At 44.4% G+C, this 26,242-nt stretch overlaps 2 protein-coding genes across 2 annotated transcripts in view; both read right to left on the bottom strand.

The window, feature by feature from the left end:
- Window positions 1-26,242, bottom strand: part of SCFD2 (sec1 family domain containing 2) — a 378,807-nt gene that overhangs the window by 294,738 nt on the left and 57,827 nt on the right. The gene's annotated exons all lie outside the window — the stretch shown is intronic.
- Window positions 3,151-26,242, bottom strand: part of LNX1 (ligand of numb-protein X 1) — a 303,671-nt gene continuing 280,579 nt past the window's right edge. Inside the window, exon 13 of the transcript XR_012711843.1 lies at window positions 3,151-3,162. The gene's annotated coding sequence lies outside the window, so the exon portion shown is untranslated. The remainder of the gene's footprint in view (window positions 3,163-26,242) is intronic.

The following is a 26,242-nucleotide window of genomic DNA, read 5'->3' as shown; positions in this document are numbered from 1 at the left end:
GTTGACCACCATGATAGAAGTGACAGTCCTCATTTATATTTGCTTCCTAGTAAAGTGCGCTGAAACCCACTTCTGTCCCTTCTGTATTCTTTGCGTTGTTTATCTCGTGGTCTTCTTACTGGACTATGGGTGTACGGAAGTCGAGGGGGGAGATTACTTTCAACAGTTAAACCCCATGCACACAACCAAGTTTGCTTCTGATGTAGGGCAGAGTTTGCAGGATAGCACATTCGGATGAAACCCAAGCATTAGTCGAGTACATTCACAATGGGGCTCCTGATCCATTCTATTCTGACGAAACGGATGATTATAGAGCAGGTCCTCTCCAGCTCCATGTCATTGGAACAGAATGGATCGGAAACACCACAGATGGGAATACATAACTGAATGCAAAATCCATTAATATATTATATTACAATATTTAGTCAGGTCACCAATGCTGCCCAAAATTCAAAAGATATTCCAAAGTTTAGTTACGCTTTCTAGAACATGCGAACATGTGTAACGTGTGTACTCTGGGTCCCATTAAGACACCAGTGATCATCTTCTTACTCTAAGTCATCAGCAATCTCCCAGACTTGTGACAGGCTCACATACAAGCATCTAGTAAAACACTCAACCTTCAATGTCTATCTAAGGGGTACAAGCAATTACTGACATCTGTATACTTCTTGTGAAGTCATACACTTGTTTGCGGTAGTTTGGAGATGATAAAACATGTTGGCCATGTGTTAAGCAGATGAATCTTAGTGGGAGTCTTCTATTGATGGCTTTGTACATAGCATAGTGATAAGGCAGCCATATCCATAATGCAACTCTCTCAGGGTGCTTGCAATATTCTGATATATACTACTTGTATATATGTGTAGTATTAGCAAGTCTAATTGTTTTCCAAGCTGGTGCTGGTAACAGTTGTACACTGTATGTGTGTGCGTAGAACCTTAGCAAGTACCCAGGCTGGCCAAAAGGTCCCAGCACTAGATAAGGGGGTGAAAGCATTATCCCGATGGGGTACTTTGTGGAGGTATTATACTGTGTGTGAGGAGCTGAAAAATGCTATTTCTTGCCTGGAAAATCCTGCATATGCCCCTATTCCTTATAGCTGTATACATGCAGCTGAATAATCGCTGTATACTACTTAGCAAGCAGCCATGATGCTTTCTGCTCCAGCCAAGTGATTGAGTGCCAGGAAGCTGAAGGGGCTGTTGGGTCTGAGGAGATCATCTCCTCAGTATATCTAAGGGTCCATTCACACAGAGTTTTTTTGGCGCTGATTTTGATGCTGAATCCACGTCAGAATCCACGTGGGAAAAAAAGCCTCCCATTGACTCCAGTGGGTTCCTTTTTCCGCTAGCAGAAATACCCTTTACAGACTCCCACGCACCCCATAGACTATAATGAGTTTGGAATAGAAACCCTGGTCTGGTGGCAGGGGTGTTGCTGGATCACTGGGTTGCTCCCCCTATGGGTGCCGTGTTGTGGTTGTGGCGATCTCTCGCACCCAGTAGATTAGAGGACCCAATATACAGAGGTCGTTGTGAAGTGGCTAGTGGGCTTATACACCTTGATCAATATGTATCAGTATGTTCAGTATTGTAGAATATCCCTGAGAAGCACGAGATCAATGTATAAGACTGGGATGTGCGGACCATGTTTTGTGGTAGAAGATTTAGTATAACTTGTATTACACCTTATAAATCAGGTACATTCTCTGCCAGCGCTGTAGGTATGAAGATAGGACTTGAAAACATGATCTTCATAAATCTTCCACACTGTGCCTGCAGAGGGGGCTGTAGTTTCAACATGACGGGTTCCCTTTAAGGAGAACCTTTCACCAACTCTTTGCAACTTTCAAAAGGTGCTCCTCCATTCACTCTGGAACAGTTGGAATATTTACCGTAGCTCTCACCATTCCTGGACAATCAGTGCAGGTAATTTCAGCACACAATATGCAAATCAGCCTCTCAACTGTCCGGTGGGCAGTCCCAGACTGTCTACTCCAGCCTAGGACCACCCACTTGACAGTATTGTGTCTAATTAGCGTATTGGGTACTGAAACTAACGGACCAACTGTTCAGGAACGCTGGGGGCTAGAGAAAAAATTCCAACTGTACTGGAATCAATGGAGTGCCGTCTATTGAAAAATGACTAGATTAGGTAGAGATGGTAAAAGGTCCCTTTTAAAGGAGCTCAACACTTTCTAAATTAGATTAATATACTGCTACTATTTGAAATGTTCTATTTTTTTATTTTTTATTTTTTTTACATGCTTGTAAGTTGTTGCCTCTGGCAGCTACACACTTGGCATTTCAGAAAGTAGATGGCCAGCGGGTAGACCTTCTTTAATCAATTTCTTTGTAGGCAGGCTTACCCTTGCATCCCTTTGCATTGACATGAATGGAAACATGGTGACATTTTCAACACATCAGCATAATGGTATTTGTGGTAATTTATACACTAGGAAAACGCATGCAACTAACTTAATCCAGTGGAAAAAGTATATTGTAGTTCACAGTTGACAGCCAATGTGTTTATATACGTGTGTCGGAGACATTCCACATTTCTGTGGATACTTGACCCCCTCCAGAGTGCATGACTTTGCCTTGACTCAGACTCATTTAGCGCTGAGGTTTACAGCAATAATTACACGACTTGGCCCATTATTTATTTACCTTGTACTGTGAGAGGTCGCAGCATTATCAACTTGAATTTCCCATCAAATTGTTCTAATTGCTATTGTCCCAAATATTTTGTAATCTGCCACATTTAATACACTGGAGAATGTGTCATAATTCCAAATGAGCTGGATTAAGTATCTGCAAAAATCTATACACGAAGCCTCTGGCAGGCTAGTGCACTGAGAACAGGCAGCGCCCCTTTTACTAATGCTAAGGTGACACTAAAGTTCACACATATTGGTGAGTGATAAAATACTAGTTATAGAACATTATCCCCCTCCACATATTATAGAAAGTTGTTCAACATCCCTTCTAAGTTTTGTAGCTACTGAGCAGGTTGGTCAGGGATCTGGACTGAGGCCTGGTTCACATCTGCGTTCTAAAAGCAGCACTTTTCTTTCTGCATGATTTGTGCAGACACCGCGCAGAAAACACACGGACCCCATTATAGTCTATAGGGTCCATGTGCTTTCTTAGATCACCACTTTTTAATGTGTTCCATTTCGAGGGGTCCCCAAGAGGACTTCCCAAACGGAATACTGAATGCATTTGTGAACTAAGTCTTCGAGCCTTTTAACGATATGTTCACAGTAATTTGTTGCTGTTTTTAGGTGGATTCTGTCTCATAATTAGAAAAAGATTACGCCCTTGTCGGGGGAACACCCCGGCGTAGATGTTGTCTGTTTCCGAATCCTGGAAAGAAGGGTACGAGCTTGGAGAACACAGATACAGTCCTACTCAGATGCTGTATACAAAGAGTTGTAATCTTTATTACACATCACAGATATTTATATGGTTAGTGGGTGCTACATGAAGCAAGCGGTTAAAACTAGTTCAACTGGTTTTAAAACTGTGTGCATCCCGTGACTGCTCCATGATATGGGTCACAGAGATTAGTCTTTGGTTTTCAGTAAACAAGATAAGAAAACTGCTGAGAAGAAGTCTGTCTCAGGCTGAGGCCCCACCTTGTGGAAACGCAGCTTTTTTTTGTTGCAGATTTTGTTGCGATTCTTTGATCCAAAGCCAAAAATGGCTACAAGAATAATGGGAAATATATAGGAAACTCTCATACTTCTACCTTCTGATCAATCCACTCCTGTCTGTGGCTCAAAAAAAAAACCGCAACAAAATCTGCAACAAAAAAGCTGTGTGTTTCCGCAAGGTGGGGCCTCAACCTCAAGGTTATAGCAACAAAATATAATAATAACAACCTTCTGCTACAATCAGCATTTTGAGATATCTTACTTCTCGAAGGCTAGGAAGGTTGACAAAAGGTTAATTATGGACGATACTGAAAAAAATGGTTGAATAAACCAATCTTATCTTACACAGATATTCTTCCCCTCACACTGCCTGAATCTTGAGAAAATAAGCGCCTTTCTTCTAAGAACTCCCGGGTTATTTACAGCAGAGAAGTAGTTAAGTTATTCCATCAGAAAAAAAAAGTTCATGTCAGATGGGCATCGATTTGTATCTGTTTTTTTGCATCCATTAAAAAATTGACCTCAATGGAGCTGAACTAAAGCTAAGTTCTGCAACAAAGGATTAGGATTAGAGATGAGCGAATAGTGTTCTATCGAACTCATGTTCGATCGGATATTAGGCTGTTCGGCATGTTCGAATCGAATCGAACACCGCGTGGTAAAGTGCGCCATTACTCGATTCCCCTCCCACCTTCCCTGGCGCCTTTTTTGCTCCAATAACAGCGCAGGGTAGGTGGGACAGGAACTACGACACCGGTGACGTTGAGAAAAGTAGGCAAAACCCATTGGCTGCCGAAAACATGTGACCTCTAATTTAAAAGAACAGCGCCGCCCAGGTTCGCGTCATTCTGAGCTTGCAATTCACCGAGGACGGAGGTTTCCGTCCAGCTAGCTAGGGCTTAGATTCTGGGTAGGCAGGGACAGGCTAGGATAGGAAGGAGAAGACAACCAACAGCTCTTGTAAGAGCTAAATTCCAGGGAGAAGCTTGTCAGTGTAACGTGGCACTGACGGGCTCAATCGCCGCAACCCAGCTTTCCCAGGATCCTGAATGGAATACACTGTCAGTGTATTCCCGTATACCCGATATATACCCCGATACCCGTTCCAACGGTGTGCCCCCCCCCTTCACCCCAGAAATACCCTGCAAGTCCCCTAGCAATAGAATTGGGGCTATATACACCCACAATTTTTACTACTGGTATACAGTGCCATTGTCTGACTGGGAATTCAAAGAATATATTGGGAATACAAATACCCTCATTTCTTGCTACTGCCATATAGTGCCAGTGTCTGACTGGTAATTCAAAGAATATATTGGGGTTACGTGCACCCACAATTTTTACTACTGGTATACAGTGCCATTGTCTGACTGGGAATTCAAAGAATATATTGGGAATACAAATACCCTCATTTCTTGCTACTGCCATATAGTGCCAGTGTCTGACTGGGAATTCAAAGAATATATTGGGGTTACGTGCACCCACAATTTTTACTACTGGTATACAGTGCCATTGTCTGACTGGGAATTCAAAGAATATATTGGGAATACAAATACCCTCATTTCTTGCTACTGCCATATAGTGCCAGTGTCTGACTGGGAATTCAAAGAATATATTGGGAATACAAATACCCTCATTTCTTGCTACTGCCATATAGTGCCAGTTTCTGACTGGTAATTCAAAGAATATATTGGGGTTACGTGCACCCACAATTTTTACTACTGGTATACAGTGCCATTGTCTGACTGGGAATTCAAAGAATATATTGGGGTTATAAATACCCTCATTTCTTGCTACTGCCATATAGTGCCAGTTTCTGACTGGTAATTCAAAGAATATATTGTGGTTACGTGCACCCACAATTTTTACTACTGGTATACAGTGCCATTGTCTGACTGGGAATTCAAAGAATATATTGGGGTTATAAATACCCTCATTTCTTGCTACTGCCATATAGTGCCAGTTTCTGACTGGTAATTCAAAGAATATATTGGGGTTACGTGCACCCACAATTTTTACTACTGGTATACAGTGCCATTGTCTGACTGGGAATTCAAAGAATATATTGGGAATACAAATACCCTCATTTCTTGCTACTGCCATATAGTGCCAGTTTCTGACTGGTAATTCAAAGAATATATTGTGGTTACGTGCACTCACAATTTTTACTACTGGTATACAGTGCCATTGTCTGACTGGGAATTCAAAGAATATATTGGGGTTATAAATACCCTCATTTCTTGCTACTGCCATATAGTGCCAGTTTCTGACTGGTAATTCAAAGAATATATTGTGGTTACGTGCACCCACAATTTTTACTACTGGTATACAGTGCCATTGTCTGACTGGGAATTCAAAGAGTATATTGGGAATACAAATACCCTCATTTCTTGCTACTGCCATATAGTGCCAGTGTCTGACTGGGAATTCAAAGAATATATTGGGGTTACGTGCACCCACAATTTTTACTACTGGTATACAGTGCCATTGTCTGACTGGGAATTCAAAGAATATATTGGGGTTATAAATACCCTCATTTCTTGCTACTGCCATATAGTGCCAGTTTCTGACTGGTAATTCAAAGAATATATTGGGGTTACGTGCACCCACAATTTTTACTACTGGTATACAGTGCCATTGTCTGACTGGGAATTCAAAGAATATATTGGGAATACAAATACCCTCATTTCTTGCTACTGCCATATAGTGCCAGTGTCTGACTGGGAATTCAAAGAATATATTGGGGTTACGTGCACCCACAATTTTTACTACTGGTATACAGTGCCATTGTCTGACTGGGAATTCAAAGAATATATTGGGAATACAAATACCCTCATTTCTTGCTACTGCCATATAGTGCCAGTGTCTGACTGGTAATTCAAAGAATATATTGGGGTTACGTGCACCCACAATTTTTACTACTGGTATACAGTGCCATTGTCTGACTGGGAATTCAAAGAATATATTGGGAATACAAATACCCTCATTTCTTGCTACTGCCATATAGTGCCAGTTTCTGACTGGTAATTCAAAGAATATATTGGGGTTACGTGCACCCACAATTTTTACTACTGGTATACAGTGCCATTGTCTGACTGGGAATTCAAAGAATATATTGGGAATACAAATACCCTCATTTCTTGCTACTGCCATATAGTGCCAGTTTCTGACTGGGAATTCAAAGAATATATTGGGGTTACGTGCACCCACAATTTTTACTACTGGTATACAGTGCCATTGTCTGACTGGGAATTCAAAGAATATATTGGGAATACAAATACCCTCATTTCTTGCTACTGCCATATAGTGCCAGTGTCTGACTGGGAATTCAAAGAATATATTGGGAATACAAATACCCTCATTTCTTGCTACTGCCATATAGTGCCAGTTTCTGACTGGTAATTCAAAGAATATATTGGGGTTACGTGCACCCACAATTTTTACTACTGGTATACAGTGCCATTGTCTGACTGGGAATTCAAAGAATATATTGGGGTTATAAATACCCTCATTTCTTGCTACTGCCATATAGTGCCAGTTTCTGACTGGTAATTCAAAGAATATATTGGGGTTACGTGCACCCACAATTTTTACTACTGGTATACAGTGCCATTGTCTGACTGGGAATTCAAAGAATATATTGGGAATACAAATACCCTCATTTCTTGCTACTGCCATATAGTGCCAGTGTCTGACTGGGAATTCAAAGAATATATTGGGAATACAAATACCCTCATTTCTTGCTACTGCCATATAGTGCCAGTTTCTGACTGGTAATTCAAAGAATATATTGGGGTTACGTGCACCCACAATTTTTACTACTGGTATACAGTGCCATTGTCTGACTGGGAATTCAAAGAATATATTGGGAATACAAATACCCTCATTTCTTGCTACTGCCATATAGTGCCAGTGTCTGACTGGGAATTCAAAGAATATATTGGGAATACAAATACCCTCATTTCTTGCTACTGCCATATAGTGCCAGTTTCTGACTGGTAATTCAAAGAATATATTGGGGTTACGTGCACCCACAATTTTTACCACTGGTATACAGTGCCATTGTCTGACTGGGAATTCAAAGAATATATTGGGGTTATAAATACCCTCATTTCTTGCTACTGCCATATAGTGCCAGTTTCTGACTGGTAATTCAAAGAATATATTGGGGTTACGTGCACCCACAATTTTTACTACTGGTATACAGTGCCATTGTCTGACTGGGAATTCAAAGAGTATATTGGGAATACAAATACCCTCATTTCTTGCTACTGCCATATAGTGCCAGTGTCTGACTGGGAATTCAAAGAATATATTGGGGTTACGTGCACCCACAATTTTTACTACTGGTATACAGTGCCATTGTCTGACTGGGAATTCAAAGAATATATTGGGGTTATAAATACCCTCATTTCTTGCTACTGCCATATAGTGCCAGTTTCTGACTGGTAATTCAAAGAATATATTGGGGTTACGTGCACCCACAATTTTTACTACTGGTATACAGTGCCATTGTCTGACTGGGAATTCAAAGAATATATTGGGAATACAAATACCCTCATTTCTTGCTACTGCCATATAGTGCCAGTGTCTGACTGGGAATTCAAAGAATATATTGGGGTTACGTGCACCCACAATTTTTACTACTGGTATACAGTGCCAATTTCTAACTAGGAATTCAAAATGCGCAAAGCTCCCGGAAAGGGACGTGGACGAGGCCGTGGGCGAGGTCGGGGGAATGGTTCTGGGGAGCAAGGTAGCAGTGAAGCCACAGGGCGTCCCGTGCCTACTCCTGTGGGGCAGCAAGCATTGCGCCACTCCACAGTGCCAGGGTTGCTTGCCACATTAACTAAACTGCAGGGTACAAACCTTAGTAGGCCCGAGAACCAGGAACAGGTCTTGCAATGGCTGTCAGAGAACGCTTACAGCACATTGTCCAGCAGCCAGTCAGACTCTGCCTCCTCTCCTCCTATTACCCAACAGTCTTGTCTTCCTTCCTCCCAAAATTCCGAAGCTTTACAGAACAATAACCCAAACTGTCCCTGCTCCCCAGAGCTGTTCTCCGCTCCTTTCATTGTCCCTCAACCTGCCTCTCCACGTCACGATTCCACGAACCTAACAGAGGAGCATCTGTGTCCAGATGCTCAAACACTAGAGTCTCCTCCATCTCCGTTCGATTTGGTGGTGGATGACCAGCAACCCACCCTCATCGACGATGATGTGACGCAGTTGCCGTCAGGGCATCCAGTTGACCGGCGCATTGTGCGGGAGGAGGAGATGAGACAGGAGTTGGAAGAGGAAGTGGTGGATGATGAGGACACTGACCCGACCTGGACAGGGGGGATGTCAAGCGGGGAAAGTAGTGTGGATGTTGAGGCAGGTGCAGCACCAAAAAGGGTAGCTAGAGGCAGAGGCAGAGGTCAGCAGCTTAGGCGAAGCCAGGCCACACCCGGAATCTCCCAAGATGTTCCAGTTCGTACCCAGCCCCGAAAAACTCCCACCTCGAGGGCACGTTTCTCGAAGGTGTGGAGTTTTTTCAAGGAATGCGCCGAGGACAGATATAGTGTTGTCTGCACAATTTGCCTCTCGAAATTGATTAGGGGCTCTGAGAAGAGCAACCTGTCCACCACTTCAATGCGCCGTCATTTGGAATCCAAGCACTGGAATCAGTGGCAGGCAGCAACGGCAGGACAAAGGCCGCCTGCCGTTCACGCCACTGCCACTGCCTCTGCCTCTGCCACTGCCACTGCTGACTGTGCTGGCGATGCACTCCAGAGGACGAGCCAGGACACCACTTCATCTGCCTCCGCCACTTTGTTGACTTCTACCTCATCCTCCCCTGGTCCTGTCTTATCTCCTTCTCCTGCACCATCAAAGGCACCATCAGGCGTTTCTTTACAACAACCCACCATCTCTCAGACATTGGAGCGGCGGCAGAAATACACTGCTAACCACCCACACGCGCAAGCCTTGAACGCCAACATCGCTAAACTGCTGGCCCAGGAGATGTTGGCGTTCCGGCTTGTTGAAACTCCCGCCTTCCTGGACCTGATGGCAACTGCGGCACCTCGCTATGCCGTCCCTAGCCGTCACTACTTCTCCCGGTGTGCCGTCCCCGCCTTGCACCAGCACGTGTCACTCAACATCAGGCGGGCCCTTAGTTCCGCGCTTTGCACAAAGGTCCACTTGACCACCGACGCGTGGACAAGTGCATGCGGACAGAGACGCTACATTTCACTGACGGCACACTGGGTGAATGTAGTTGAGGCTGGGACTGCTTCCCAAACTGGCCCGGTGTACCTCGTCTCCCCGCCTAACATTCCTGGCAGGGACACGAGAAGAACACCCCCCTCCTCCTCCTCCTCTACCGCCTCCTCCTCCGCCACCGCCTCCTCCTCCGCCACCGCCTCCTCCTCCGCTGTTAGATTGACCCCAGCTACGAGTTGGAAACGTTGCAGCACTGGCGTTGGTAGACGTCAGCAGGCTGTGCTGAAGCTGATCAGCTTGGGGGACAGACAGCACACTGCCTCCGAGGTGAGGGATGCCCTCCTCGATGAGACGGCAATATGGTTTGAGCCGCTGCACCTGGGCCCAGGCATGGTCGTTTGTGATAACGGCCGGAACCTGGTAGCAGCTCTGGAGCTTGCCGGCCTCCAACATGTTCCATGCCTGGCCCACGTCTTCAACCTAGTGGTGCAACGTTTCCTAAAGAGCTACCCCAATGTTCCAGAGCTACTGGTGAAAGTGCGGCGCATGTGCGCCCACTTTCGCAAGTCGACAGTAGCCGCTGCTAGCTTAAAATCTCTCCAGCAACGCCTGCATGTGCCACAACACCGGCTTTTGTGCGACGTCCCCACACGCTGGAACTCAACGTTTCAGATGTTGAATAGAGTGGTTGAGCAGCAGAGACCTTTGATGGAATACCAGCTACAAAACCCTAGGGTGCCACAAAGTCAGCTGCCTCAGTTTCACATCCATGAGTGGCCATGGATGAGAGACCTTTGTGACATCCTACGGGTCTTTGAGGAGTCCACAAGGAGGGTGAGCTCTGAGGATGCGATGGTGAGCCTTACAATCCCGCTCTTGTGTGTTCTGAGAGAATCCCTGATTGACATCAGGGATAACTCAGATCACACAGAGGAGTTAGGGATAGCATCCGATCCGTCACAGCTGGAGAGTAGGTCCACACATCTGTCCGCTTCACTGCGTTTAATGGAGGAGGAGGAGGAGGAGGAGGAGAAAGAAGAGTTGTCCGATGATGTGATGGTGATACAGGAGACTTCCGGGCAACTTCGAATCGTCCCATTGTTGCAGCGCGGATGGGTAGACATGGAGGATGAGGAGGAAATGGAGATTGAACTTTCCGGTGGGGCCAGAGGAGTCATGCCAACTAACACTGTGGCAGACATGGCTGAGTTCATGTTGGGGTGCTTTACAACCGACAAGCGTATTGTCAAAATCATGGAGGACAACCAGTACTGGATCTTTGCTATCCTTGACCCCCGGTATAAAAACAACATCTCGTCTTTTATTCCGGTAGAGGGGAGGGCCAATCGCATCAATGCTTGCCACAGGCAATTGGTGCAGAATATGATGGAGATGTTTCCAGCATGTGACGTTGGCGGCAGGGAGGGCAGTTCCTCCAGTAGGCAACCAAGTTCTCACCGGTCCACACAAACGAGGGGCACACTGTCTAAGGTCTGGGACACCTTGATGGCACCCCCTCGCCAAAGTGCCGCCACGGAGGGTCCTAGTGTCACCAGGCGTGAGAAGTATAGGCGCATGTTGCGGGAATACCTTTCCGACCACAGCCCTGTCCTCTCCGACCCCTCTGCGCCCTACACGTATTGGGTGTCGAAGTTGGACCTGTGGCTTGAACTTGCCCTATATGCCTTGGAGGTGCTGTCCTGTCCTGCCGCCAGCGTCCTATCTGAGTGGGTGTTCAGTGCAGCCGGTGGCATCATCACTGACAAGCGCACCCGTCTGTCAGCTGAGAGTGCCGACCGGCTCACTTTGATAAAAATGAACCACCACTGGATAGAGCCTTCATTTTTGTGCCCACCTGTGTAAAGCACCCCAACATGAAACTCCATGTCTGTACTCAACCTCTCCAATTCCTCCGCATCCTCATACTCATCCACCATAAGCGTTGCACAATTCTGCTAATACTAGGCTCCCTCCAACATGATTTCCCCCAACTCTGCTGGTTAGAGGCTCCCTCCACCCTGATTTCCACCAACTCTGCTGGTTAGAGGCTCCCTCCACCCTGCTTTCCCACAACTCTGCTGGTTAGAGGCTCCCTCCACCATGAATTTGCCCAAACTGGGCTGTTTAGAGGCTCCCTCCACCATGAATTGGTCCAAACTGGGTTTTTTAGAGGCTCCCTCCACCATGAATTGGTCCAAACTGGGCTGTTTAGAGGCTCCCTCCACCATGAATTTGCCCAAACTGGGCTGTTTAGCGGCTCCCTCCACCATTAATTGGTCCAAACTGGGCTGGTTAGAGGCTCCCTCCACCATGAATTTGCCCAAACTGGGCTGTTTAGAGGCTCCCTCCACCATGAATTTGCCCAAACTGGGCTGGTTAGAGGCTCCCTCCACCATGAATTGGTCCAAACTGGGTTTTTTAGAGGCTCCCTCCACCATGAATTTGCCCAAACTGGGCTGTTTAGAGGCTCCCTCCACCATGAATTGGTCCAAACTGGGCTGGTTAGAGGCTCCCTCCACCATGAATTTCCCAAAACTTGGCTGTTTAGAGGCTCCCTCCACCATTAATTGGTCCAAACTGGGCTGGTTAGAGGCTCCCTCCACCATGAATTGGTCCAAACTGGGTTTTTTAGAGGCTCCCTCCACCATGAATTGGTCCAAACTGGGCTGTTTAGAGGCTCCCTCCACCATGAATTTGCCCAAACTGGGCTGTTTAGCGGCTCCCTCCACCATTAATTGGTCCAAACTGGGCTGGTTAGAGGCTCCCTCCACCATGAATTTGCCCAAACTGGGCTGTTTAGAGGCTCCCTCCACCATGAATTTGCCCAAACTGGGCTGGTTAGAGGCTCCCTCCACCATGAATTGGTCCAAACTGGGGTTTTTAGAGGCTCCCTCCACCATGAATTGGTCCAAACTTGGCTGTTTAGAGGCTCCCTCCACCATGAATTGGTCCAAACTGGGGTGGTTAGAGGCTCCCTCCACCATTAATTGGTCCAAACTGGGCTGGTTAGAGGCTCCCTCCACCATTAATTGGTCCAAACTGGGCTGGTTAGAGGCTCCCTCCACCATGAATTGGTCCAAACTGGGGTTTTTAGAGGCTCCCTCCACCATGAATTGGTCCAAACTTGGCTGTTTAGAGGCTCCCTCCACCATTAATTGGTCCAAACTGGGCTGGTTAGAGGCTCCCTCCACCATGAATTGGTCCAAACTGGGTTTTTTAGAGGCTCCCTCCACCATGAATTGGTCCAAACTGGGGTTTTTAGAGGCTCCCTCCACCATGAATTGGTCCAAACTGGGCTGTTTAGCGGCTCCCTCCACCATTAATTGGTCCAAACTGGGCTGGTTAGAGGCTCCCTCCACCATGAATTTGCCCAAACTGGGCTGTTTAGAGGCTCCCTCCACCATGAATTTGCCCAAACTGGGCTGGTTAGAGGCTCCCTCCACCATGAATTGGTCCAAACTGGGGTTTTTAGAGGCTCCCTCCACCATGAATTGGTCCAAACTTGGCTGTTTAGAGGCTCCCTCCACCATTAATTGGTCCAAACTGGGCTGGTTAGAGGCTCCCTCCACCATGAATTGGTCCAAACTGGGTTTTTTAGAGGCTCCCTCCACCATGAATTTGCCCAAACTGGGCTGTTTAGAGGCTCCCTCCACCATGAATTGGTCCAAACTGGGCTGGTTAGAGGCTCCCTCCACCATGAATTTCCCAAAACTTGGCTGTTTAGAGGCTCCCTCCACCATTAATTGGTCCAAACTGGGCTGGTTAGAGGCTCCCTCCACCATGAATTTGCCCAAACTGGGCTGTTTAGAGGCTCCCTCCACCATGAATTTGCCCAAACTGGGCTGTTTAGAGGCTCCCTCCACCATGAATTTGCCCAAACTGGGCTGTTTAGAGGCTCCCTCCACCATGAATTGGTCCAAACTGGGCTGTTTAGAGGCTCCCTCCACCATGAATTTGCCCAAACTGGGCTGTTTAGCGGCTCCCTCCACCATTAATTGGTCCAAACTGGGCTGGTTAGAGGCTCCCTCCACCATGAATTTGCCCAAACTGGGCTGTTTAGAGGCTCCCTCCACCATTAATTGGTCCAAACTGGGCTGGTTAGAGGCTCCCTCCACCATTAATTGGTCCAAACTGGGCTGGTTAGAGGCTCCCTCCACCATGAATTTGCCCAAACTGGGCTGGTTAGAGGCTCCCTCCACCATGAATTGGTCCAAACTGGGGTTTTTAGAGGCTCCCTCCACCATGAATTTGCCCAAACTGGGGTGTTTAGAGGCTCCCTCCACCATGAATTTGCCCAAACTCTGCTGGTTAGAGGCTCAATCCACCCTGATTTTCAAAACAAATGTTGGTGCCAACCTCAACTTACTACAAGGGCCAAATTCACTGCTGGTGACAAGCTCTCCTCACTGCAAGTGCCAAATACACATGTTTCAAGGTGTTTTCCTACTGTCAGAGAGGTGGTATTGAGTGTGTAAAGTGTGTAGTTGTTAGGCTGTGATGTTGGGGTAATAGAGGGTCTTTGGTGTGTTAGATGCCCCCAGACATGCTTCCCCTGCTGTCCCAGTGTCATTCCAGAGGTGTTGGCATCATTTCCTGGGGTGTCATAGTGGACTTGGTGACCCTCCAGACACGGATTTGGGTTTCCCCCTTAACGAGTATCTGTTCCCCATAGACTATAATGGGGTTCGAAACCCGTTCGAACACACGAACATTGAGCGGCTGTTCGAATCGAATTTCGAACCTCGAACATTTTAGTGTTCGCTCATCTCTAATTAGGATGGTTAAAAATTGTGGAGGATCGAGTTCTGCATGGAGGACTTTTTTGTGTGGCAAAATGGCAAACGCCAAAGGAAGCCCAAAGACCCCATTACAGACAATGGGCTATCTATCATATTATTCACCTGATGGTTTTGTTGTTCTGCTCGGATGTGATGAAGTCATATAGACACCATTATGTATGGTTACTTCTATCATTCGTTTTTAAGCTTCCTTAAATTTCGTAGATTTTCCTAAAATGGTGACTGTGACTTGGTTAGTGTCTTGCTTGGAATCAGGCATATTTTCCTATGTGTCTCATGAAGCTTTTTATGTCTCTTCTTAAAACCACATTGGCCACACAAGTCATTTTCCATGATCTGAATTGTAGACTCTCAAATAAAAAAAAAAAAAAATGTTGAAAATACCTACTGTCAGAACTTAAGCATCGTGACAAGGTAAAGCGCTAAAGCTGTAAAACATTTCTTGTGCGCTCTTTTTGCAAAATTCACATTTTTTCCTTAGTTAAGCTACAACACGACAGTTTTCATTTCTTATAAAACCTGGCGAAGATAAATTGCTAGCATCCATTTCAGTGTCCGTAAGGGACTGAGTGTTGTGCTTGTTTTTACTTTAAATGTGGGAACCACACCCTGATGTTTCCCGGCACTCCCGAATGAGGTCATTATCTGCTGTTTTGTTTCATTCACAAGATGGAAAATCAAAGAATGCAAAAAGAGAATGTAAAATATCAAACAAGGTTCAAAAGGGCACAAGAGCGATCGCTTACCTGCATAGACAATTGGCAGGTTCTGCCCTGGGTCACTCACTGGAACCCTAAACCCTATGTACAGCTTTACAAGTATTTCTATATAAACATATCAACCCATTTTGTATTCAGGGGGTGTTCACACTACTAGAGGATTGTTGTCCTGATAGTGTTCGTTAAAAAACAAAAGCCTATTCTAATAGACTTTAATGGACACATTAGCATCTATTTATATACTGTCCGTTTCCTTTGCTTCTTTGTTTCTTCTTTCTGAGCATGAGCAGAGAAAAAATGAACAGTAATAATGGACAGTATAACGGACAATCATCCATTATTGTCCATTAGTCATAGATATTAATTTAAAAAAAAAAAAAAAAAAAAACCCAGATACTGAAAGTCCATCATAAATCTATTATTTTGAACGGAAAAATACAGTCCTGTCCCCGTGTTATTATGTCCGCTGAAAAAAAGTACAAGACAAATTTGATGAAAATGGACAACAGATCAAATCCCATTGAAATCAATTGGATTTTTAACGGAAGGTTTTATGACAGATCTGTTAGTGGTCGTTGTTAAACATTTTGCAGTGTATGCTAGTAATGGACACTACTAACGGTGGTGTGAATGCCCCCTTACAGCAGTCTCCATTGTGGTCTGATCTTAGACTCCGCCTCCTTACAGACGAGCCTCTGGCAGAACCAGCGTTGATTGGCCGAATGCTGTACACTGTATGGCATTCGGCCAATCAACGCTGGTGAATGCATTCCTATGAGAAAAAGTAAGCTCTCACATAACGCAAGCTGCCAGCTGTCCCGACTAGCAAAGACGAGTCTGCTGCAGAACCAGCGTTGATTGGCCGAATGCACTGTATAGCGTTCAGACAATCAATGCTGGTTCTGCAGGACGAGTAAGGGCCGGTTCACATTAGCACTTGCCTCCCATCCGGAAGGAGTCCGCAGGATGACCCCCCCTCCGAACGGAATATCAGCGCAACTGCAAGCGCTGTGCAGTTAAAGCGCACGGACCCCATAGACTATAATAGGCTCCATGTGCTTGCCGTGCACTGCCCGCACAAATCATTCGTGCGGGCAGTGCGCTACAAGCATACGTACTCCGTTATAGTCTCTGGGGTCCGTGCGCTTTAACTGCACAGCGCTCCTCCTCAACACTCCTCAACTGCATAGCGCTCCTCCTAAACACTCTCTTCCTGCTATTCGTGGACCTGGTGACCCTCCTGAGTCGAATAGTGGTTTCCCCTGACACGAGCATTTTTTCCCATAGACTATAATGAGATTCGATATTCGATAGAGTAGTCGAATATTGAGGCTCTACTCGAATGAATCTTGAATCTTGAATATTTCACTACTCGCTCATCTCTAATGGCCAACAGACCACTGGGGCCTAATCACAGTTCTTTGCTGGCGCCAGTTACATCATTCAAAAGCACAGAAGATAATAGGGACCCACAGAGGAGACTACAACAAGGCCCAGCAGAGGTGAGCATGACTGTCTATTATTCTTATGCACCTCTGGTGGGCCTCCACTTACTATATTCTGATTAACCCCCAAAATTTCACGTTTAGCCAAACCCAAAATTTTGTAGGAAATCCATGAAGAACTGTCTTGTTCATCCCTAATAATGACATAAAAATTTTAAATAAACTTAAGGACAATTCTTTAAAAAATATAAATGTAACATAAGTTTTTTAAACAACAGATCAGTTTCTGGTGACATTCCCTTTTAGTACATACACTACAATGAAGTAGATTCTGATGTACAGGCCGGATAAAGTATCTCCAAAAGCTAATCCCACTGAAGTTATAAGAACATGTGCAGCGACATATGAATTCTCTTCAATATATGTACAACACAATCTAAGTTACTACCATAAAAATGATTCCCTTATGTCCTTGTGGTTAGCGGCAGGTGATCTGACGTACAGAGCCTAAAATTAGACTTAAAATTATTTTGTCCACAGATCAAAGATCTGGAGATGAAAAATTAATTTCAGACGTAAAAGATTATGTCAGCCGTCTACACTGAGGAGCCTGCAGCACTTTATATCGGTATAATGAGCCTGTATTACATTACTTATGGTATAGCTGGATGGCTGATTTCAATATACAATACATATATAGAAATGTGCAGTACACATTTCTGCATCCCAAAATCAATACCTAAAAGCACAAATACTTGACTTTCCCCCAAGTTACCAATGAACTCAAATTTATATAAAACGATATAGGATTCTTGATACCATGTTTGAGTAAGAGCCCTATCAGTACTCCTATATCCCTAATGTACATCTCTGTATTTAGGGGCCTCTTTCCAAGCATTACTGTTGTGCTACGTCCTCACATCTGCTTCCCAGTATCTCTTCCAGTTTGTCCACCTCAATCAGTATGTGCGCCTAGAGTTTCCATCAAAGGTATATTATGGTATATTTAAAGAGAATGAGCAGAATTGGAAAAACAAGGCGGCTTTCTTCCAGAAACAGAGCAACACCTGTCCATGGGTTGTGTCTGATATTGCTGTTCTGCTCAACTGAATTATATAAAGCTGAGCTGTAATACAACACAAAATCTATCGACAGGCAGTGCTCCAGATTAAAAAATAAAATAAAAAATACCTAGCAGCCATTGCTTGCAGCGCTTTTCTCTACACATTTTTCATGCGGAAAGGGGAATGGAATCCCCAAACGCAGATGTGAACCGGGTCTAAGAAATGTCTGAATGGATAGAACATAACAGACAACTAAATGTACTTCGTTCATGAATAATATATAGACTAGACTGGCCTTGTAACCAATAGCATCCAAACTGCAGTTTTCAGCTAAAATGGGTACTCTCATTTTATATACACACTAGCATCTGCCCGCGACCCCGTCTGTGGGTTGGTGTTGGCCCTGAGCTGCTTATATTTAGCCAATTGCTGTTGTGGATGATCAGCCTGCTCCCGCGTCTCGGCACTGCTACATCGCTGCATATGCACAGCATGCCCAGCTGTATGCACATCTTTGCATATGGAGAGACTACTCAGCTGTACTACAGCACTGGCTAAGCTCTGCTACAGCTGGCCATTTGGATTACAGGGGTGTTCTTATGACAGTGTCTGAGCAGCTTCTGTGTTGGAAATGGCTGAATGGATGTTGCTGAAATTTGCCACAGTTCGATCAGCCTGCTTCCGCGTCTCGGCTCTGCTACATTGCTACATATGTGCAGCATACCCAGCTGTATGTACATTTTTGCATATGGAGAGGCTACAGAGCTGCCTAAGCTCTGCTACATCGGACAATTGTGATTACAGGGGGGTTGGTTATGTGACTGTCTGAGCAGCTTCTGTGTTACAAACGGCTGAACGGCTGTTGCTGAAATGTGCCACAGTTCTCCCCCTCCCCTATCAGAGGCAGAACAACACATTCCCTGTAGTACTCACTGAAACTCTACACTCTATATACTCCTCTTGCCCACACACAGCCTGCATGCTCTGTAGTCTCTGATCTTCTAAGAGACTCCATTTTCTTCAGCTTTCACACTGCCCGGTTTCTATATAGCTCCTCCCACAAAATAGTGTGTAGCTCCGCCCACCCAATAACATGATCCTATCCGAGAATGGCTCAAGGACCTGTGAAGACGTCATCACGGGTCCTTTAGTGTAGGGTGAACCTAAATTCGTCCATAGTGGTTAGTTAGTAACATCATTTACCGGGACAAAAAGTAGCCTATGTTTTAATCAGGGATCCTATCTATGTATGTGGCAAATTTCAGGCAAATCCGTTCAGCCGTTTTTGCGTGATTGAGGAACAAACATCCAAACACACAAACTTTCAGGATAGGATAGGATTAGTAGGATAGGATTAGTAGGATGATGTATCCAAAGTATACGCCATAAATGTCTGAATGACGAGGGTCCCACCAGCCACTTGCTTGGAAGCTCCACCTCTCCATTCACAGCAGTCGCGGAACCAGACTGTACAGGGAAAACGGTTAACCCCACTGAGGATGGGTGCAGGACCTGCATCTTTAAGATGAGAACCCCACTTTAAGAAACTAGATATGAATGGTGGTTGGTTGTTATACGTAATGCAGACATTTGTTCTGTGATAAATGAGGTTTCTTGATGTTTCTCCTTTTTTTTTCAATTAAATTGACAAATTTAAACCACACCAAGGAATACATTCTGTAAGCCAGCTCTGTCCGAGTGAGATCACCTATACTAAAGGAAGATTACTTCAATACTTACCAGAAAAACCGCACGGTTCATAGCCCCTACTGTCCTGAACCTTTGCATCTTACACATCCAGTACAAAGAAGCTAATGATAAAAGGAATTAATGAAACGTTCTTAATGGTTATTTCTGGGAAGCGCTCCAGCACATGGAACACATCTGTCTGATAAATCCCTGTATTCTTTGTCATTATTATATAAAATAATCCTTAAAAGATGATATGTCCCATACTGCACCGTGGGCAGAGGGCTCGCCTCCACAATAACAACATTCAATGAAAGACATAAAGGTAAAAAAAATTAACACAGGAAATGAAACGTCACCCGTGAGCGATGCCCTGAGAGTTAGATAAACACTATTTATTTTACTTGAGAGAAAGTCTTTATGGCTTGTTTTATTAGACTTATGCTTTCAATCCGATTCAAACATCTGATAGGATCAGAAAGGAGGGAACACTCCAAATTTTCTTTGTAACATGCCACCGTACGATATCACAGCAAAGCGAATAAGAAGGTTTTTTTTATGCTCGCAGCATGAAATACAATCTTTAACCTAGAGTCATGCATATTGTGTGTTATATAGACAGGATGGATGAATGCACAACCTATACAAAGAAAGTAGTTACTGCACAATGCTGCCGTACGCTGAAAGTAAAACAATCTATATTATACAGAAAAACTAAACAACTGCAAACTGCAACCGGCCGCCTTTTCAGGGCTAAGTAATGTCCGTCCACTTTAAACACCATTGCTAAAATGGTTTCCTACTCCAGTCTTAATCCATTACCCTTGCGCAAGACGCACCAGAAGTGTTAAGATTCTCCGGTGTCTGTATAACATTGGCACATCTTGGGGTGGTCCCTTGTGATAGAATTATAATCCACACCAGTCCGGACCTAGTATAGTGAAAGTAAATCTGATGGGGCCGAGATGTCCCCACTCCCTCGCCCCACCTATGTACTTTCTTAAAAAGCGGCAAACGGGGCATAGAGACCATGTTAAGGGCAAATAGGTGCAAAGATTTATTATTATTTATTTATATAGCACCATTAAAGGGGTATTCCCATCTACATAGTCATTTCTATATTTGTAGATAATTAAAAGTTAAACATTTTTGCAAATATAAGTAATTAAAAATTCTGCAGAGTTTTAAAGATTTTCTCTAACTTTCTTAGTGGTGACAGTCTGTTGTCTTGATCGGTTGCCAATGGATAAGACCACCAATGCAGAAACTTTCTATGGTCTGGGACTTGCCAAAAACCCAGCTATGATTTTCTTATTGTAGCTGGGGTATCAGGCAGGAACATAATAAGGAAATCATGGCTGATATTCTGACCTTAAAAAGATCTTGCATTCATGGTCATATCCAATGGCAGCCGCTCAAGCCCACAAGACTGTGACCACAAGATATTTAGAGAAAATCTTTAAAACTCTGCAAAATATTTAAATACTTACCGTATTTTGCGGACTATAAGGTGCACCGGACTATAAGGCGCATTACCCATGAGCGCCTTATAGTCCTGCCTAGGTCCATATATAAGGCGCACCGAACTATAAGGCGCACCGAACTATAAGGCGCAGCGCTGTCTGGTGCGTCTTATATGTGAATGAAAGCGGCGGCCGGCAGACTTTGCCGGCGGCCGCTTAACCCCCCGCGTGCCAGCCACTTCTATTCATTTCAATGGCACGCTTCCATTGAAATGAATGGAAGTGCTCGGCACGCGAGGAGTTAAAGGGATTCTACCATTAAAAGAACTTCTTCCTTCTTGATCACGTCGGAATAGTCTCCTTACCTTTTTACCATAGCCAGCGCCGCCTTCTTCCGCAGCTCCGTCTCTGTCTTCTTTGGGCCTCATGGATGACGCATGCGCAGTCGGCTCTAACAGGCTCTCGCAGCCAGAGCCGACTGCGCATGCGTCATTCATGAGGCCCAAAGAAGACAACACAGACGGGGACACGGAAGGCGCGAACACAGCTCAGGGAGAAGGCGGCGCTGGCTATGGAAAAGGTAAGAGACGAATAGCCTTTTTAAGGCTATTCCGACGTGGTCAGGGGGAAGAAGTTCTTTTAATGGTAGAATCTAGAGTTGAGCGAGTACTGTTCGGATCGGCTGATCCGAACAGTACTCGCTCATCTCTAGTAGAATCCCTTTAAGCAGCGGCTGCCGGCAAAGTCTGCATGCCGCTTCCATACATTACAATGAGAGCGCACTATTCAAATAGTTAGAGATGAACGAATACTATTTGAATAGCGCGCTCCCATTGCAATGTATGGAAGCGGCACGGAGACTTTGCCGGCGGCCGCCGCTTAACTCCTCGCGTGCCGCCGATTCAAGCCTTATATAAGGCGTTCCAGACTATAAGGCGCACTTTCGATTTCTAAGGAAATCGAAGTATTTTATGTGCGCCTTATAGTCCGGAAAATACGGTATACTTGCAAAAAGGACTAACTTTGAATTATCTACAAATTTAAAAATGGTTATGTACATGGAAATACCCCTTTAACTCCATGGTGCTTTCCATTTCAGGGATTACATACAGTACACAAAATATACTAACAAATATAACACTAACAATGACCGACTGGCACAGTGGGATAAAGGGCCCTGCCCGCAAGGGCTTACGATCTATAATACATTACTTAACTTACATTGATCACGAGTTACATCTTGTATTATAATCCATGGCAGAACTCAAAAGTCTTCTGTTTGCTACTGGAACCTGTCGACGGCTTGTTGACAGACACACCCCTCACAGTTTATATTCTGCTATAGTGAAATTCTGTATATTCATCTACTATACAGCGTACATCTCAGCCTCGGTTCACATCTGCGCATGGGTTTCTGTTCGGGGATGCCCTGAATGGAAAAACCTAATCCGCATAAAAAAGCTAAGGAAACCCACAGACTCCATAGACTATATGGGGTCTGTGTGGTTTCCGCATGAAAAATGCAGAGAGAAAAGTGGTGCTTGCAGGACTTTTCTCTTCCGTATTTTTCATCTGGAGAGGGGAACGCAGGGTCCGAACGCAGATGTGAACCGGGCCTTAGATATCAAGAGAACAATAACAAGAACTAGCATAGAAGGCTAGTGGGACTAGAGTAAGTGTAGCACAGGATGAGGACACATTTAGTAAATTAATACTTTTACAAAGTCACTTGAATATTTTTTTTAGTTGTAAAATGGTCTTCAAATGGTGAAATAATGGCTTAATGTCTTCCAATATGGAATGCATATAACAAGCAAATTGCTTTAGGCAAGATCAATATTAATTTTCATCTTTTTTTGTGATGGATATTCTTTGTAGAGCATTGTATGAGAAGGTGATGAAAGCCCAAGGTCTATGTATATAATGTAATGTAACACAGGAGGCAGCTAGGTGCCAGGTGTGCAGAAATCCAGCCCGTGTAGGTGCCGCACATACAACAGGCCTTTATATTAGGAATGAATATTATTTATATCAGTAAAAATGTATTACTAGTCAGCTAGTTACACAAAGTCCGCCAGACATGTTGCTTGTGAAACCAAAAATGACCCGCGAGTATTATGTAACCCTCCAAACCACACTGTGCAGTAGTAAGGACGGTCACGGTGTAAAATGTGAAGATTGTTTGTTTGTTCAGAGTCTACTTTGTGGTTTGCAGAAGTTACAAAACAACATTGCAATATACTAGATTATTATCCACTACAGTCCGTATAACAGTAACAAGAATGACATGAAAATTCATGAAGTGTTCGACATTTTTCTCGCAATACAATGAGGACCCTTGACACAAATTGCAAGATTGTACACTTTGGCCAAAGTATCAACTAATATTTCATGTTTGTAATTTTTTGTAACGCCTAACCCAACACCTACAGTAGTGGATAGAGTTGCCAAATTATCATCTCTACACATTGTCCATTCCCTGCTCCTCCATGCTGCCATGCACTTCCTGATGCTGCCGCTGGGTTCACCTGTAGGGCGAGTGTGAGCTCCCCTTTTGCTAGTTAAAGGGCCAGAATAAGTACTCTTCCCTGGTCAGACCACACCTGGAATACTGTGTACAGTTCTGGGCGCCTCAATTCAAGAAAGACATCGATATATTGGAGCAAGTCCAGAGAAGAGCAACCAAAATGGTGGAAGGTCTGCAAACCATGTCCTATGAGGAGCGGCTAAAAGAACTGGGATTGTTTAGTTTGCAGAAGAGAAGGCTGAGGGGAGATTTAATAGCAGTCTACAAATATCTGAAAGGTAGTCACAGTGCAGAGGGATCTACCCTATTCTCATTAGCACAAGGAAGTACAAGAAGCAATGGGATGAAACTAAAGGGAAAGAGATACAGATTAGACATTAGGAAAAACTTTCTGACAGTGAGGGTAGTGAGAGAGTGGAATAGGCTGCCACGGGAGGTGGTGGGCGCTCCATCAATGGAAATCTTCAAGCGGAATCTGGATAAACATATAGCTTGGGATGATTTAGGAAAACCTGCACTCGCAGGGGGTTGGACCCGATGGCCCTTGAGGTCCCTTCCAACTCTACCATAAGAAGATAAGTGCCGGTAATTCTTCCCCAGCCAATCTCTGCCGGTATGTATGTATAAAAGTCTGCTTCACCAAACACACCCTGCCTGAGAAATTAGGGTACTAGTAGGGCTGGGCAATTATGGCCTAAGTCAAAAATGCAATTAATCAGGCAATTACAATTAATACCAATTATTTAGGTCAAAACTTGTTTTTAAACCATGTCCCATTAAAGGTCACTTAAGTGTGGGGCGAACCTCGAGAGATTTGTCTCCAAGGTTAGACCACCAGTTTCCTTTGGATAAAACACAAGTAAACCGAAACAGCTATTATACTCTGGGGTCCCTCTAGACCTTGGAGTATAATAAGTAGAGATCCCAGAGTATAATAAACAGGCTTTCTCTAGGTTCACACTAGTACTATTGCTTCTTCGTCCAGAATTACGTATAAATCAGCAGAGAGAAAAGTACGGCAAGCAAAACTTTTCTTCCCGTTGATTTCAGTATAAAATTGGTAGAAACCAGGCGACTATAGTCTATAAGTCATCGTTTAAGTGGACAGGGTTTCTGAAACCTAATGTTAGTGTGAACCTACCTACCTTTACTCACCTCTCCTGGGCTCCAATATGACTCCCTCTTCTCTTCAGCACTTCTGCATGATGTCAGGGACTACCTCAGTGGTCACGTGGTGTTATGATGCATAGACACTATTATTGCAACGCCACGTGACCTACGTGACCACTGAAGCCCAATCACATGCCTTAGTGGTCCCTGACAGTCAGAAGGATGGAAGAGAAAAGGAGTCACATTGGAGGCCAGGAGAGGTGAGTAGCATTGTTTATGTTTGGTCACCTTCCCTGGTCTCTGCCAGTTATACTCTGGGGTGTGAAGAGATCCCAGAGTATAATAATAGCAGTTTTGGTTCGGACATGTTCAGCCAGAACAAAACTGCGGGTGGAACCTCAGGAAAATTGTAAAAACTGAACCGAAATATCAGTCATGAACCCAATCATGTCGGTTAGCCTGGTTGACGTTCGGCTTTGGTTATTTTTCCATTAATTCCCAAGTCATGAGTCCTGGCCTGCCCTGTGACTTAGTGTTCTCCCTGTAGCAAAGTCCAGATCCCTATTTGGGGATTAATGGGTAAAAGACCAATGAGGCAATTTTGACAAGGTGCCAGTCTTGATCCTCTGTGAGAGCTGGAGAGGAGATGTGCCTAATTCATTGACAGGTTAGAGCTCACAGACAGATCAGGTTACATTAAAGTCTATGGAAAGGGGAAAGTCTATAGAAACAAGCATAGACACGATACAGTAAGATATCTATCTCAGCAGAGTTTTATTCACATCTGCAGTGGATGTGACTACAGCTGGAGGGAAATAGATAACTTGCTGTAATCTACTCCAATATCTTTCTGCTTTTCACTCTCTGCACTTCTTTGCCCAAAGAAGTCTATGTACTGCAGCCTTTCTTCAGTGAAGAAGGGTCTGAGCAGTGAACTAAGCAGTTTAGCAGGCAGAAGAGATGCTGACTAGAGGAGACTGTTATATTTTATTGGAAGAAAATGCATCAAAGTGTCTTATAGTCACCAGAACTATTCCTTTAAGACAAACTGACAGTGACTCTTTAAGACTGTGTTCACATCTGTATAAGGCATTCCCTCTAAATTAAATCATAAAACCATAAAAATAGACTTTGGGCAGATTTGTCGGACACTAATGTTGCCAACGGACCCACTGAGTCTGTTGGATCCTTTAGGTGTCTCACATGGTGTCTCTTCTACAGAAATAAAATGTGCAGCATGTTGCGCTATTTTTCAGCATTTTACCAGAATGTGACAGAGCCTGGAACACAGCATATAAAACAATTCAAGACAAATATTCGCTGTCCTTTTATCACCTACAAGGTTCAGTATTCCTTACAACCTGTATTCACTTCTGCTGACTTGGAAACTTTTCTCAGACACTAATAGTGTAATGATGATAGATTTCTCCCTTTCTATGTTTCCACTCTTTCTCAATCCCTACCTCAGTCCTCCCACACACAGGCGGTAATAGCAACTGGCAGCCAGTGATTTTAGGAAATGGCAGCAAACAGAACTATTTGCAGGCGCTGGCACTCA

The sequence above is a fragment of the Leptodactylus fuscus genome, chromosome 1 (genome assembly GCF_031893055.1).
Source record: "Leptodactylus fuscus isolate aLepFus1 chromosome 1, aLepFus1.hap2, whole genome shotgun sequence".
Lineage (NCBI taxonomy): Eukaryota > Metazoa > Chordata > Amphibia > Anura > Leptodactylidae > Leptodactylus > Leptodactylus fuscus.
Note: the sequence above shows the minus strand (reverse complement) of the source record. Positions and strands in the feature narration are given on the sequence as shown.